This window comes from Pseudophryne corroboree, chromosome 1 (genome assembly GCF_028390025.1).
Source record: "Pseudophryne corroboree isolate aPseCor3 chromosome 1, aPseCor3.hap2, whole genome shotgun sequence".
Lineage (NCBI taxonomy): Eukaryota > Metazoa > Chordata > Amphibia > Anura > Myobatrachidae > Pseudophryne > Pseudophryne corroboree.
This window is the reverse complement of record NC_086444.1, coordinates 451,449,382-451,466,301: the sequence shown is the minus strand read 5'-3', so window position 1 is coordinate 451,466,301 and position 16,920 is coordinate 451,449,382.

The following is a 16,920-nucleotide window of genomic DNA, read 5'->3' as shown; positions in this document are numbered from 1 at the left end:
ACCCATTAATTACACATGTTCTGAGGCAGATTAAAAGCAAATGAAAAGGAGACTTGAAGTCAGCCAGCCACACAACCTGTGTAATTCATATGTGTCCCTTATTACAGGGATGCTGGGCGACTCTGCCGAGGGGCCTTTTTCCAGCATACTGCCGGCAGGTGTGTGTCCCGGGTGTGTTAGCTGCTGGAGGTGTGGCTCAGCTCTCTGCAGGGCAGCAGTATCCGTCCCCTGACACTGATGTGCTAGCTCAGGGGTGGCCAACCAGTCAGAGACAAAGAGCCAAAAAATCTTGTTAGGTACGTCAAAGAGCCGACATCAAGCCGAAGGCGTGTTGCAAAAATGGGGTGTGACCTTGTGCCTGCTAGGCCACACCCCTGTTATAAAAGACCATGAAAATGCCAGATCCACATAAAATACATTGAAAAAGACACTTCCACATAAAATAATTAAAAATCCAGATCCACATAACATATATTGAAAAAGCCATATTCACATAATATACTTCAGCTCCTCCATGTGTCACTCCAGCCAGCTCCCCCATGTGTCACTCCAGTCAGCTCCTATAACCTTGTAGTGTTTTGCAGCCGACAGATACCTCTTCCTGACTGTTTAACATGGTTGGGGGAGGGGGGTGTCTCAAACCTTTAAAAGAAATAAGGTATGCACCAATCTAGCTTTATAAAGGATGATGCACCTGTGAGGCAGCTCGTCTCCTCCACCCTGGTCACTTCATCTCATGCTCTCCTGTAAGATTGTTTTTGAGGAGCCCCTGGCCTCTGGAAGTCTCTCCTTGGTTCAGTCTGTCTGAGCAAATCTATCCAGTTTCATAAACACCCTTAAAACATTCCATTTTATTAAAGCGTACCAGCCCTCCTGATTACTCAATTCTGTTCTCCTACCCTCCACAATATGTCCTTCCACCCCTTTCAGACCGCCAGCAATAACCCAGGTTATTGCACATGAGCACACAGCAACCCGGGCTGCGGCGCAGTCTGAAAGGGGCCAGTTGAAATATTCTTGGTCGAGCGACCCGGTATTTCTACTCGGGTAGCGAGCTGGGTTGAACACGTGTCCAACCTGGCTCACGTTGCAGTGTAAACGGGAAAGCCGGGTCGATGGGACCTGTTCACTGCATAGAGAAGAGGCGGTGCTTGGAAATCTTCTTATCTCTAAGCACCGCCTCCGCATGTGTTGGCGGTGATGTCACCAACCTGGCAATAAGCCGGTTTGGGCCGCCTGTCTGAACGGGGTCTTGGCGAGTTGCACCAGAGAAGGACCCGTGTACAAGCCCCGGTGCGACTCTGCATTTGCTATCTGAAAGAGGTATTAGTATGTAATCTCTTATGAGCAGGGACCCCACCCTCCTCTTCTTCCTTAGCACTATTCTTGTAACGGGTGCTCTGTTCTTCTCCCTTGTCTCCTCCCATTAAGTTACTGTTTAATTGCCCTTATGTGGATTACAGGATCAGTGAGCATTGTATCAACTCGCATCTGTATGCCCCTGACTGCTTCACAGCAAGTTGTCCTACCTAGTCTATGGTGTGTTGTTTGGTATTTTTGCTCTGATCTTCCATTCCATATTGTGTATGTGCCCTGATATCCTGTTACCGGTTTCCTTGTGCTGGGTATACTTTGTGGTTCCTTAACATTAAAGTAATGATAATACCATTCCTGCATAGCAGTTTATTTTTGTATAAGTGAACATGTATGTATTTATCTTCTAGAGATCCTGGATGGCGCAGTCTGACCCAAGATCCCGTCCCCTGGTGGAAGATTTTGTACGGTATAAACTATGCCAGCGAGGTCTGGTGCCAGAGCCAGTTGGACCGGCATCCTGTGCTCTGCATTCAGCCATGCGTGCTGCTGGGGATGAGTTTGAGGATCGTTTCCGGCAGGCATTCAGTGAAATCTCTACACAAATACATGTGACCCCTGGCACAGCATACACACATTTCGCGGAGGTAGCAAGTGGCCTTTTCCAAGGTGGGGTGAACTGGGGTCGTGTTGTGGCATTCTTTGTATTTGGAGCTGCACTCTGTGCAGAGTGTGTTGATAAGGAGATGGCACCTCTCCTGCCACGGATCCAAGACTGGATGGTGACGTATATGGAGACCAACCTAAGGGACTGGATGCAGAGCAACGGGGGATGGGTGAGGACATTCCCCTCTTCCTACAAATGCACATTTATATGGATTTCTGACATGCATGTTCTACAGTACAGCTCATGTATACCTTGCTCCATTGTATGATGCGGTCTGTATAACAGTAATTATGTCCTTTCTTCCTCAGAATGGATTCCTGACTCTGTATGGTGACGGTGCTATAGAGGAAGCACGGAGGCAGCGTGAGGGGAACTGGGCCTCACTGAAGACTGTACTGACCGGGGCAGTAGCTCTTGGGGCTATTATGACAATGGGAGCTCTGTTTGCCAGCAAGTGACACAGGATGCTACAGACACTAAATGTCCTTTGCAAACAGTGTGCTTATCCATACGCAACAAGTAGCGTGTCTGGAGATGGATGGCATTGTACATGAGGTTGTGATTTTGCATGTGTGTGCAAGAGTGTTCTTTTATTAGTGTTGTGTATGTAGGCGGAGTGTGCTGTTTTCCTGAGTCTATTCACAGCATGTCCGGAGTTGGTGTTCTGTTTTTTGTTTTTTTAGTGCATGTGAATGAAGTTTGTTTTGTGAGGAGGCAATGCTTGTATGTGTCTGGCGCCCGTGATTCTTTGTGGATGGAAGAGCGACCTGTATTGCTCTGTATGCATTTGTGTCTGTGAGCAGTGCTGGTATTTATTGCTTTTTCTTGCTGCTAGTGCTATACTCTCATGGGGTGGGAGCTTCTTTCTCTGTAGTGGATTCCTCCCATATATGAGGGCATGTCTACATCAGAACGTAAAGTAAGGTCTATGAAATATTTGATTCAAGATAGAGGCTGTTCTAAGTCAGCCAATAGGCATCAAAGTTGCTTTAAGTTACATTGCACTGTTTTTCAGCAGTCTGTTTATATTCAGATAAGTGATTGTCCTTGCAAATGACAGAATTTCTTATGTTGATGCCATATGCAATTCTCCTCCATCTTGCACAAAGAAGGGAACATGGATTATCATCATGCATATGAGAAGAAGCTTCCACGCCACCATCATCCTTACAGAAGGGGACAATGGGTCCCGTATTCGCAGAACACTATTACAAAGGCAATTGGTGCAAGTGTTATCCATGCATTAAAGATTCCTTGCCCAAAACTGTTCTTATTTATTTATTTTTCCACTTCCACAGTGACTTATTCATAATTTTACTTTCCCTATTTCCACCCAAGACTTTAAATCTTAGATATAAAAAGCATAGCCTTATTAGTTTTATGGGTTAGCCCTATATAGTTATGTTTTCAACTATCTTTATACTGCAACCTGCGTAGCCTCTGCTTGGCCAGTTTATCAGAATATGGACTGTCTATCCCTTGACACATCCTTGTTTGTTACCAGTCGCTGCACTGTAATACTGCTTTTCCACTGCTGCTAAAATCTGGGTTATTGCCAGGACAACCTGGGTTCATGGCTCAGTGGGAAAGGGTTAATCCAAACCAGAGACCTGGGAATCCAGCCTGGCTAGCTTGCAGGGTTGGTCCCGGGAAGGACCCGGGTTAAGGGGCACTGTTAACAGGTAAGCCGGGTCATCCGATCCAGCTCCTGTTTACAGCATGGGGAGATCCACTGGGATACTGATTCTTGCAGTGCACTGATCTGGCGGCAGGGCCATTGACATCAGGCGGAGGAGCCAGAGACTCTGTTGGGGCTAATGCTGCTCTGGTGAGAATAATCTGGGTCGGAGCCGCAGTGGAAAGGGGTCAGTCCCGGGTCGGACTCTGTTTTGGAACTGTGTTCCACATCTCAGGTCAGACCTGGAACTCGAGTAGAAAAGGAGTATAAGTTTTATCCCTGTTGGATGGATGAGCTTGGTTGTAGATATCTGGAATGGCTACTAGGGCAAACGTGGCTAACCACTTAACTGACAATTTTTCCTTTCAAAACTGTTCCTATAGTTGTCTTTTTAAAACATTTTTTATTTAATATAATTTAAAGTTTTTTTTCTCATTAAATATTATATTATGCACGTCTGCAGAACAGATCAAAAACTGGGGGACACTGTGGGGCGGCTTGGTCGCATGTGATCTGACCATGCTGGTTAAGTGGCTAAACCTGTATGGCTAGGAAGTGGTTATAGTTTAGTTAAGGAATTTTCTCATACATCCTAGAGGATGCTGGGGTCACCATTAGAACCATGGGGGTATAGACGGGATCCGCAGGAGACATGGGCAATTTAAGACTTTGAAATGGTGTGAACTGGCTCCTCCCTCTATGCCCCTCCTCCAGACTCCAGTTTTAGAATTGTTCCCAGGTAGACTGGATGCACTCTGAGCATCTCTACTGAGCTTCTCTGAAAAAGACTTTTGTTAGGTTTTTTATTTTCAGGGAGACTGCTGGCAACAGTTTCCCTGCTTCGTGGGACTAAGGGGAGAGAAGTATGATCTACTTCCAGTGAGTTCAAAGGCTCTGCTTCTGGTTACAGGACACCATTAGCTCCTGAGGGTTTGATCGCTAGGTACGCCTAGATGCTCGTTCCCAGAGCCAGCCGTCACCCCCCTTACAGAGCCAGAAGTCAGAAGACAGGTGAGTAGAAGAAGATCAAGAAGACTTCAGTGATGCCATTCTGAGGTACCGCACAGCGATCGCACGCTGCGCGCCATGCTCCCACACACACAGCAGCACTACAGGGTGCAGGGCACGCGGGGGGGTGGGTGCCCTGGGCAGCAGAAAAGCCTCAAAATAAACTGGCAAGAGGGGACATAAGTGCCTAGGCACTGTCCTAACCCCCGCCAGTATAAATATATATTTAAAAAAAGCGGGACTGAAGCGTGCCATTAAGGGGGTGGAGCTTTGTCCACACAGCTCAGCGCCATTCTCCTCTTCACAGGCTGCAGAGACGCTGGTCCTTCCTCACACTTCTGAATAAGCATCAGGGTGCAAAATGGGGGGGGGGGGGGCGGGGCAAGAATTATTGGTGCAATATATATTTAATATAAAAGCATTGCAGGTCTGGGACATTCTTTAGTGTTTCAGAACCGGTGATTAGGCGCTGGGTTGTGGGCTGGCAAACTCCCTCGGTGTCTTTCTGACAGACTGTGGGTCTGTCCCCTATATGCCCGGTGTGTCTGTGGGTGTTTGGTTCACGTGTGTCGGCATGTCTGAGGCTGAAGGCTCTTCACAGGAGGAGACTGTATTAGGGACACAAACGACTGTGGGAGTGACCCTGTCGGCACCGCCGATTCCTGATTGGGTAAATATTTTGAATGCTAATGTGGCTCTTATTAGTAAGAGATTAGATAAATCTGAATCTCAGAACCAGGCATGGAAGAAATCTGTGGAGGATGTGTTATTACAAGTCCAGACCCCCTTGGGGACACAAAAACGTTCGTTTGCCCAGTTGGCAGACACGGATACCGACACAGACTCTGACTCCAGTGTCGACTATAGTGATGCCAGATTGGATCCAAAATTAGCAAAGAGCATTCAGTACATGATTGTGGCGATAAGACGTATTACATATCTCCGAGGACCCTGCTGTTCCTGATAAAAGGGTCTGTATGTATAAGGAAAAGAAACCTGTGGTAACGTTTCCTCCCTCTGATGAACTGTACACTCTCTTTTTGAAAAGGTTTGGGAAAGCCCTGACAAAAAGTTTCAGATTCCCAAAAGGATTAAGGTGACGTATCCGTTTCCCTCTGGGGATAGGGAAAAGTGGGAGTCACCCCCCATTGTGGACAAGGCACTATCACGGTTATCTAAAAAGGTGGCTGTCCCGTCTCCTGACACAGCAGCTCTTAAGGACCCTGCGGATCGTAAGCAGGAAAATACATTAAAATCCATATATGCCACCACGGGTACGCTGCTCAGACCAGCCATTGCACCTGTGTGGGTGAGTAGTGCTATCGAAAAGTGGGCAGATATCTTGTCATCTGACATAGATACCCTAGATAGGGATAGCGTCCTTTTGACACTGGGTTATATCAGAGACGCTGCGGCTTACCTAAAGAAAACGGCAAGAGATATTGGCCTTTTGGGGTCAAAGGCCAATGCTATGGCAGTCTCAGCTAGGCGAGCATTGTGGATCCATCAATGGAATGCTGATGCTGACTCCAGGAAAAATATGGAAGCTCTGTCATATAAAGGTGGTGTCTTGTTTGGTGACGGTCTCGCTGTTTTGGTATCTACGGGTACCACGGGTAAGTCAGCATTTTTGCCTTACGTTCCTTCACAACAAAAGAAAACACAACACTATCAGATGCAGTCCTTTCGGCCCAATAAATACAGGAAAGGCCGAGGTTCTTCCTTCCTTTCTACTAGAGGAAGGGGTAAAAGATCACCGGCCTTGGCAGGTTCCCAGGAGCAGAAGTCCTCCCTGGCTTCTGCCAAATCCACCGCATGACGCTGGGGCTCCTTTGCAGGAGTCCGCACCGGTGGGGGCACGTCTCAAACTCTTCAGCCAGTTCTGGGTTCGTTCGGACCTGGACCCGTGGGTTTTAGAAATAGTGTCCCAGGGGTACAAACTAGAGTTTCAGGACATTCCCCCTCGCCGATTTTTCAAATCGGCCTTGCCAGCTTCTCTTCCCGACAGGGAGGTAGTATGCAACGCAATACAAAAGTTGTGTCAAAATCAGGTCATTATCAGGGTTCCCCCGTCACAACAGGGAGAAGGCTTTTATTCGAGCCTGTTTGTGGTTCCGAAGCCGGACGGCTCGGTCAGACCAATCCTGAACCTAAAATCCCTCAATTTCTACCTAAGAAAATTCAAGATGGAATCTCTCCGAGCAGTGATCTCCAGTCTGGAGGAAGGGGATTTTATGGTGTCAGTGGATATAAAGGATGCCTACTTACATGTTCCCATTTATCCTCCGCATCAGGCTTACCTGAGGTTTGCAATTCCGGTTTGTCATTACCAATTTCAGATGTTGCAGTTTGGTCTATCCACAGCTCCGAGAATTTTCACCAAAGTGATAGCGGAAATGATGGTTCTCCTTCGCAAACAAGGAGTCACAATTATCCCGTATTTGGACGATCTCCTGATAAAGGCAAGGTCCAGGGACCAACTGGTGCAGAACGTTACACTCTCCCTGACAGTTCTGCAACAACATGGTTGGCTTCTAAACTTGCCAAAATCACAGTTTATTCCGAGTTCCAGTGGGACCTGTTGGACAAGTGGTCCGGATCCCACCTGCACATGCACCGAAGAATAATTCTGTCTGCCAAGACCAGAATCTCACTCCTGTGGTGGCTGCACAGCTCTCACCTCCTAGAGGGGCGCAGGTTCGGGATTCAGGACTGGATCCTAGTGACCACGGATGCAAGCCTAAGAGGCTGGGGGGCAGTCACAATGGGTGAAAACTTCCAAGGAAGATGGTCAAGTCAGGAAACTTGTCTCCACATAAATGTTCTGGAGTTAAGGGCCATTTACAACGGCCTTCTGCAAGCGGAACATCTTCTTCGAGATCTGCCTGTACTGATCCAGTCAGACAATGTAACAGCGGTAGTGTACATAAACCGTCAGGGCGGAACGAAAAGCAGAGCGGCAATGACAGAAGCCACAAGGATTTTCCGCTGGGCGGAAAAGCATACAAGCGCTCTGTCAGCGATCTTCATTCTAGGAGTGGACAACTGGGAAGCAGACTTCCTCAGCAGACACGATCTCCATCCAGGAGAGTGGGGCCTCCACCAAGAAGTCTTCGCAGAGGTGACAGGTCTTTGGGGAGTTCCTCAAGTAGACATGATGGCTTCTCGTCTCAACAAGAAGCTTCAGAGATATTGTTCCAGGTCAAGGGACCCTCAAGCAATTGCAGTGGATGCTCTGGTGACACCGTGGGTGTTTCAGTCGGTGTATGTATTCCCTCCACTTCCTCTCATTCCAAAAGTTCTAAAGATCATAAGAAGAACAAAGATCCAGGCGATCCTCATTGCTCCAGACTGGCCAAGGAGAGCTTGGTATCCAGATCTTCAGGAATTACTCATAGGAGATCCCTGGCCTCTTCCTCTGCGCGAGGACCTGTTACAACAGGGGCTGTGCTTGTATCAGAACTTACCGCGGCTACGTTTGACGGCGTGGCAGTTGAGCGCAAAATCCTACCCCGTAAGGATATTCCCAGTGAAGTCATTCCCACGCTTATTCAGGCCAGAAAAGGGGTAACATCTAAGCATTACCACCGTATTTGGAGAAAATATGTTTCTTGGTGTGAATCCAAGAAGGCTCCTACGGAAGAGTTTCAGCTAGGACGTTTTCTCCATTTTCTACAAGCAGGTGTGGATGCGGGCCTAAAATTTGGCTCAATTAAAGTACAGATTTCAGCCTTATCGGTTTTCTTTCAGAAACAATTGGCCTCCCTTCCAGAAGTTCAGACTTTCGTGAAAGGCATGTTGCACATTCAACCTCCATTTGTGCCTCCAGTGGCACCATGGGACCTTAATGTGGTGTTGCAGTACCTTCAATCACATTGGTTTGAACCTTTACGGAAAGTGGAGTTGAAATTCCTCACTTGGAAAGTGGTCATCCTGTTGGCCTTGGCATCTGCAAGGCGGGTGTCTGAGTTGGCGGCCTTGTCTCACAAGAGCCCTTATTTGATCTTCCATGAAGATAGAGCTGAATTGAGGACACGTCAACAATTTTTACCGAACTTGGTTTCCTCTTTCCACATGAACCAACCTATTGTGGTGCCTGTGGCTACTGATGCCTTCGCTCAGTCAAAATCTCTGGATGTGGTCAGAGCTTTGAAGATTTATGTCGCCAGAACGGCTCAGATTAGGAAAACAGAGGCTCTGTTTGTCCTGTATGCTACCAACGATTCAGCATGCTCATTCCACGACTGGATTGCCGTTACAGGAATCGGTGAAGGCCCATTCTACTAGAAATGTGGGCTCATCCTGGGCGGCTCGGCATTGCAACTTTGCCGAGCAGCTACTTGGTCGGGGTCAAACACATTTGCAAAGTTCTACAAGTTTGACACCTTGGCTGTTGAAGACCTTAGGTTTGGTCAATCGGTGCTGCAGAGTCATCCGCACTCTCCCGCCCGTCCTAGAGCTTTGGTATAAACCCCATGGTTCTAATGGTGGCCCCAGCATCCTCTAGGACGTATGAGAAAATAGGATTTTAATACCTACCGGTAAATCCTTTTCTCTTAGTCCGTAGAGGATGCTGGACACCCATTCCAGTGCGTACTGTATCTGCAGTTATTAGTTATGGTTACACACAGGTTGTGTTACGTTTATAGTCAGCCTGTTGCTGACATTGGTCATGTCGTTGACTTGAGTTCTGTTGAATGCCACGTTGTACGGCGTGTTTGAGGTGTGAGCTGGTATGTATCTCACCTTAGTTTAACAATAAATCTTTTCCTCAAAATGTCCGTCTCCCTGGGCACAGTTCCTATAACTGGAGTCTGGAGGAGGGGCATAGACGGAGGAGCCAGTTCACACCCTTTCAAAGTCTTAAAGTGCCCATGTCTCCTGCGGATCCCGTCTATACCCCCATGGTTCTAATGGTGACCCCAGCATCCTCTACGGACTAAGAGAAAAGGATTTACCAGTAGGTATTAAAACCCTATTATATTTATGAAAAATGTCCTAGCGCACATTGGAATTTGTAACTGTAAAGTGTCACAGACCTTTCCTTGACTAACTAACAATCTCTGCTAGATTACTTAAACTTTAGTTTTTAGGTATTTTCATGACTGTTAGTTTCCAGACGGAACGTTATGTGAGCACACTGGAATAGGAAAGCATTGTGCTATTTAATCCTGGTACGTGCATTCCTTTTGCTGTTTACAGGACAGCCCCAGGTGTTGGGACCTGCTAGAACACTGTGATCCTGATTTAGTTAGGAGAAAATCAAAAAGGAGCAGTTGCCACTTCAGTGAAAACCATGTTGCAGTGCAGCTGGGGCAGATTTAATTAAACATTTCAGTGTGAAAACAAAGCTGCCCAGTATTTGTTTGCTAAATACAAAAGCAGCCAGTATTTTCCCTGCATGCAAAAACAATAAATCCAAATGCACCTGCACCCCTTGCATTGTAACATGGGGCCTAATTCAGACCTGATTGCAAAAGCAAAGTTTCTCATACGTCTTAGAGGATGCTGGGGTCACTTCAAGAACCATGGGGTATAGACGGGATCCGCAGGAGACATGGGCACTTTAAGACTTTCAAAGGTTGTGACCTGGCTCCTCCCTCTATGCCCCTCCTCCAGACTCCAGTTTAGAATCTGTGCCCAGTGAGACTGGATGCACTCTGAGGAGCTCTACTGAGTTTCTCTGAAAGAGACTTATGTTAGGTTTCTCTGACGTCCTAGTGGATGCTGGGGACTCCGAAAGGACCATGGGGAATAGCGGCTCCGCAGGAGACTGGGCACAAAAGTAAAAGCTTTAGGACTACCTGGTGTGCACTGGCTCCTCCCCCTATGACCCTCCTCCAAGCCTCAGTTAGATTTTTGTGCCCGAACGAGAAGGGTGCTCACTAGGTGGCTCTCCTGAGCTGCTTAGGAAAAAAGTTTAAGTATAGGTTTTTTATTTTCAGTGAATCCTGCTGGCAACAGGTTCACTGCACAGAGGGACTAAGGGGAGAAGAAGCGAACTCACCTGCGTGCAGAGTGGATTGGGCTTCTTAGGCTACTGGACATTAGCTCCAGAGGGACGATCACAGGCCCAGCCATGGATGGGTCCCAGAGCCGCGCCGCCGGCCCCCTTACAGAGCCAGAAGACTGAAGAGGTCCGGAAAATCGGCGGCAGAAGACGTCCTGTCTTCAATAAGGTAGCGCACAGCACCGCAGCTGTGCGCCATTGCTCTCAGCACACTTCACACTCCGGTCACTGAGGGTGCAGGGCGCTGGGGGGGGGCGCCCTGAGACGCAATAAAAACACCTTATATGGCAAAAAATACATCACATATAGCTCCTGGGCTATATGGATGCATTTAACCCCTGCCTATTTTTCCTTAAAAAAGCGGGAGAAAGGCAGCCGAGAAGGGGGCGCTATCTCCTCAGCACACTGGCGCCATTTTTCCTCACAGCTCCGTTGGAGGGAAGCTCCCTGACTCTCCCCTGCAGTCCTGCACTACAGAAACAGGGTAAAACAAGAGAGGGGGGGGCACTAATTTGGCAGATAAATCTATACAGCAGCTATATAAGGGAAAAACACTTATATAAGGTTATCCCTGTATATATATATAGCGCTCTGGTGTGTGCTGGCAAACTCTCCCTCTGTCTCCCCAAAGGGCTAGTGGGGTCCTGTCCTCTATCAGAGCATTCCCTGTGTGTGTGCTGTGTGTCGGTACGTTGTGTCGACATGTATGAGGAGGAAAATGGTATGGAGGCGGAGCAATTGCCTGTAATAGTGATGTCACCCCCTAGGGAGTCGACACCTGACTGGATGGTCTTATGGAAGGAATTACGTGATAGTGTCAGCACTTTACAAAAGACTGTTGACGACATGAGACAGCCGGCAAATCAGTTATTACCTGTACAGGCGTCTCAAACACCGTCAGGGGCTCTAAAGCGCCCGTTACCTCAGATGGTCGACACAGACCCAGACACGGACACTGACTCCAGTGTCGACGGTGAGGAAACAAACGTATTTTCCAGTAGGGTCACACGTTACATGATCACGGCAATGAAGGAGGTTTTGAACATTTCTGATACTACAAGTACCACAAAAAAGGGTATTATGTGGGGTGTGAAAAAACTACCCGTAGTTTTTCCTGAATCAGATGAATTAAATGAGGTGTGTGATGAAGCGTGGGTTTCCCCCGATAAAAAACTGCTAATTTCTAAAAAATTATTGGCATTATACCCTTTCCCGCCAGAGGTTAGGGCGCATTGGGAAACACCCCCTAGGGTAGATAAGGCGATCACACGCTTATCAAAACAAGTGGCGTTACCGTCTCCTGATACGGCCGCCCTCAAGGAACCAGCTGATAGGAAGCTGGAAAATATCCTAAAAAGTATATACACACATACTGGTATTATACTGCGACCAGCAATCGCCTCAGCCTGGATGTGCAGTGCTGGGGTGGCTTAGTCGGATTCCCTGACTGAAAATATTGATACCCTGGACAGGGACAGTATATTATTGACTATAGAGCATTTAAAGGATGCATTTCTATATATGCGAGATGCACAGAGGGATATTTGCACTCTGGCATCAAGAGTAAGTGCGCTGTCCATTTCTGCCAGAAGAGGGTTATGGACGCGACAGTGGTCAGGTGATGCGGATTCCAAACGGCATATGGAAGTATTGCCGTATAAAGGGGAGGAGTTATTTGGGGTCGGTCTATCGGACCTGGTGGCCACGGCAACGGCTGGGAAATCCACCTTTTTACCCCAGGTCACCTCTCAGCAGAAAAAGACACCGTCTTTTCAGGCTCAGTCCTTTCGTCCCCATAAGGGCAAGCGGGCAAAAGGCCACTCATATCTGCCCCGGGGCAGAGGAAGGGGAAAAAGACTGCAGCAGGCAGCCTCTTCCCAGGAACAGAAGCCCTCCCCCGCTTCTGCCAAGTCCTCAGCATGACGCTGGGGCCTTACAAGCGGACTCAGGCACGGTGGGGGCCCGTCTCAAGATTTTCAGCGCGCAGTGGGCTCACTCGCAAGTGGACCCCTGGATCCTGCAGGTAGTATCTCAGGGGTACAAATTGGAATTCGAGACGTCTCCCCCTCGCCGGTTCCTGAAGTCTGCTTTACCAACGTCTCCCTCCGACAGGGAGGCGGAATTGGAAGCCATTCACAAGCTGTATTCCCAGCAGGTGATAATCAAGGTACCCCTCCTACAACAGGGAACGGGGTATTATTCCACGCTGTTTGTGGTACCGAAGCCGGACGGCTCGGTGAGACCTATTTTAAATCTGAAATCCTTGAACACTTACATACAAAGGTTCAAATTCAAGATGGAGTCACTCAGAGCAGTGATAGCGAACCTGGAAGAAGGGGACTATATGGTGTCTCTGGACATCAAGGATGCTTACCTCCATGTCCCAATTTGCCCTTCTCACCAAGGGTACCTCAGGTTTGTGGTACAGAACTGTCACTATCAGTTTCAGACGCTGCCGTTTGGATTGTCCACGGCACCCCGGGTCTTTACCAAGGTAATGGCCGAAATGATGATTCTTCTTCGAAGAAAAGGCGTCTTAATTATCCCTTACTTGGACGATCTCCTGATAAGGGCAAGGTCCAGAGAACAGTTAGAGGTCGGAGTATCACTATCTCAAGTAGTACTACGACAGCACGGGTGGATTCTAAATATTCCAAAATCGCAGCTGATTCCGACGACACGTCTGCTGTTCCTAGGGATGATTCTGGACACAGTCCAGAAAAAGGTGTTTCTCCCGGAGGAGAAAGCCAGGGAGTTATCCGACCTAGTCAGGAACCTCCTAAAACCAGGCCAAGTGTCAGTGCATCAATGCACAAGGGTCCTGGGAAAAATGGTGGCTTCTTACGAAGCGATTCCATTCGGCAGATTCCACGCAAGAACGTTTCAGTGGGATCTGCTGGACAAATGGTCCGGATCGCATCTTCAAATGCATCAGCGGATAACCCTGTCTCCAAGGACAAGGGTGTCTCTCCTGTGGTGGTTACAGAGTGCTCATCTTCTAGAGGGCCGCAGATTCGGCATTCAGGACTGGGTCCTGGTGACCACGGATGCCAGCCTGAGAGGCTGGGGAGCAGTCACACACGGAAGAAATTTCCAGGGCTTGTGGTCAAACGTCACTTCACATAAATATCCTGGAACTAAGAGCCATTTACAATGCCCTAAGTCAGGCAAGGCCTCTGCTTCAGGGTCAGCCGGTGTTGATCCAGTCGGACAACATCACGGCAGTCGCCCACGTAAACAGACAGGGCGGCACAAGAAGCAGGAGGGCAATGACGGAAGTTGCAAGGATTCTTCGCTGGGCGGAAAATCATGTGATAGCACTGTCAGCAGTGTTCATTCCGGGAGTGGACAACTGGGAAGCAGACTTCCTCAGCAGACACGACCTCCACCCGGGGGAGTGGGGACTTCACCCAGAAGTCTTCCACATGATTGTGAACCGTTGGGAAAAACCAAAGGTGGACATGATGGCGTCCCACCTCAACAAAAAACTGGACAGACATTGCGCCAGGTCAAGGGACCCTCAGGCAATAGCTGTGGACGCTCTGGTAACACCGTGGGTGTACCAGTCTGTGTATGTGTTCCCTCCTCTGCCTCTCATACCCAAGGTACTGAGAATCATAAGAAGGAGAGGAGTAAGGACTATACTCGTGGCTCCGGATTGGCCAAGAAGGACTTGGTACCCGGAACTTCAAGAGATGCTCACGGAAGACCCGTGGCCTCTACCTCTAAGAAATGACCTGCTCCAGCAGGGACCCTGTCTGTTCCAAGACTTACCGTGGCTGCGTTTGACGGCATGGCGGTTGAACGCCGGATCCTGAAGGAAAAAGGCATTCCGGATGAAGTCATCCCTACCCTGATCAAAGCCAGGAAGGATGTAACTGTGCAACATTATCACCGTATTTGGCGTAAATATGTTGCGTGGTGTGAGGCCAGGAAGGCCCCTACAGAGGAATTTCAACTGGGTCGTTTCCTGCATTTCCTGCAAACAGGACTGTCTATGGGCCTAAAATTAGGGTCCATTAAGGTTCAAATTTCGGCCCTGTCGATATTCTTCCAAAAAGAACTAGCTTCAGTTCCTGAAGTTCAGACGTTTGTCAAGGGGGTACTGCATATACAGCCTCCTTTTGTGCCTCCAGTGGCACCTTGGGATCTCAATGTAGTTTTGGGGTTCCTAAAATCACATTGGTTTGAACCACTCACCACTGTGGACTTAAAATATCTCACATGGAAAGTGGTAATGCTGTTAGCCCTGGCTTCAGCCAGGCGTGTCTCAGAATTGGCGGCTTTATCCTATAAAAGCCCTTACCTAATTTTTCATACGGACAGGGCAGAATTGAGAACTCGTCCTCAATTTCTCCCTAAGGTGGTTTCAGCGTTTCACTTAAACCAGCCTATTGTGGTACCTGCGGCTACTAGGGACTTGGAGGATTCCAAGTTGCTGGACGTAGTCAGGGCCCTGAAAATATATGTTTCCAGGACGGCTGGAGTCAGAAAATCTGACTCGCTGTTTATCCTGTATGCACCCAACAAGCTGGGTGCTCCTGCTTCTAAGCAGACTATTGCTCGTTGGATTTGTAGTACAATTCAGCTTGCACATTCTGTGGCAGGCCTGCCACAGCCAAAATCTGTAAAAGCCCATTCCACACGGAAAGTGGGCTCATCTTGGGCGGCTGCCCGAGGGGTCTCGGCTTTACAACTTTGCCGAGCAGCTACTTGGTCAGGGGCAAACACGTTTGCTAAATTCTACAAATTTGATACCCTGGCTGAGGAGGACCTGGAGTTCTCTCATTCGGTGCTGCAGAGTCATCCGCACTCTCCCGCCCGTTTGGGAGCTTTGGTATAATCCCCATGGTCCTTTCGGAGTCCCCAGCATCCACTAGGACGTCAGAGAAAATAAGAATTTACTTACCGATAATTCTATTTCTCATAGTCCGTAGTGGATGCTGGGCGCCCATCCCAAGTGCGGATTGTCTGCAATACTTGTACATAGTTATTGTTACAAAAATCGGGTTATTATTGTTGTGAGCCATCTTTTCAGAGGCTCCGCTGTTATCATGCTGTTAACTGGGTTCAGATCACAGGTTGTACGGTGTGATTAGTGTGGCTGGTATGAGTCTTACCCGGGATTCAAAATCCTTCCTTATTGTGTACGCTCGTCCGGGCACAGTATCCTAACTGAGGCTTGGAGGAGGGTCATAGGGGGAGGAGCCAGTGCACACCAGGTAGTCCTAAAGCTTTTACTTTTGTGCCCAGTCTCCTGCGGAGCCGCTATTCCCCATGGTCCTTTCGGAGTCCCCAGCATCCACTACGGACTATGAGAAATAGAATTATCGGTAAGTAAATTCTTATTTTTTTATTTTCAGGGAGAACTGCTGGCAACAGTCTCCCTGCTTCGTGGGACTTAGGGGAGAGAAGTCAGACCTACTTCTGTGAGTTTCAAGGCTCTGCTTCTTTGGCTACAGGACACCATTAGCTCCTGAGGGTTTGATCACTAGGTACGCCTAGGGGCTCATTCCCAGAGCCGGCCGTCAGAAGACAGGTGAGTAGAAGAAGCATAGAAGACTTCAGTGATGGCTTCTGAGGTACCGCACAGCGATCGCGCGCTGCACGCAATGCTCCCACATTGCGGGGGGGGGGGGGGGCACAGTAAAATTGGTGCAATATATGTTTTAATATAAAAGCGCTGCAGGTTTTGGGGCATTCTATAGTGTTCAGAACTGTTGATTAAGAGCTGGCAAACTGTGTCTCTGACATGTTTGGTACACGTGTGTCGGCATGTCTGAGGCGGAGTGCTTCCCACAAACGGCTGTGGGAGTGATCCTGTCGGCACCGCCGACTCCTGATGGTACTTGGTACATGTGTGTCAACATGTAGGTGGATGAATGTTTTTCCCAAGTGAAAGCTATATTAGGGACACAGACGCGGGTGGGAGGCCCTGTCGGCACCACCAATATATGACTGGGTAAAAAATTGCATGTTAATGTGATGCATATCAGAAAGGGCGATGTATGTGTGTGTATATATATATATATATATATGTATATATATATATATATAAAATAAGGTTGAATAAATCGGTGTAGTAGACACAGAAATACTATGGATGTATTGTTCATAGCTATATTTCCCTCAGACCCCTCGGGGTCGCAAACAGGTTATTTTGCCCGGTTACTACTCCCTTATACCGACACAGATGCTAATTCCTGTGTCGACCATAATGTTTCCTGATGAGTCCGAAAAAAA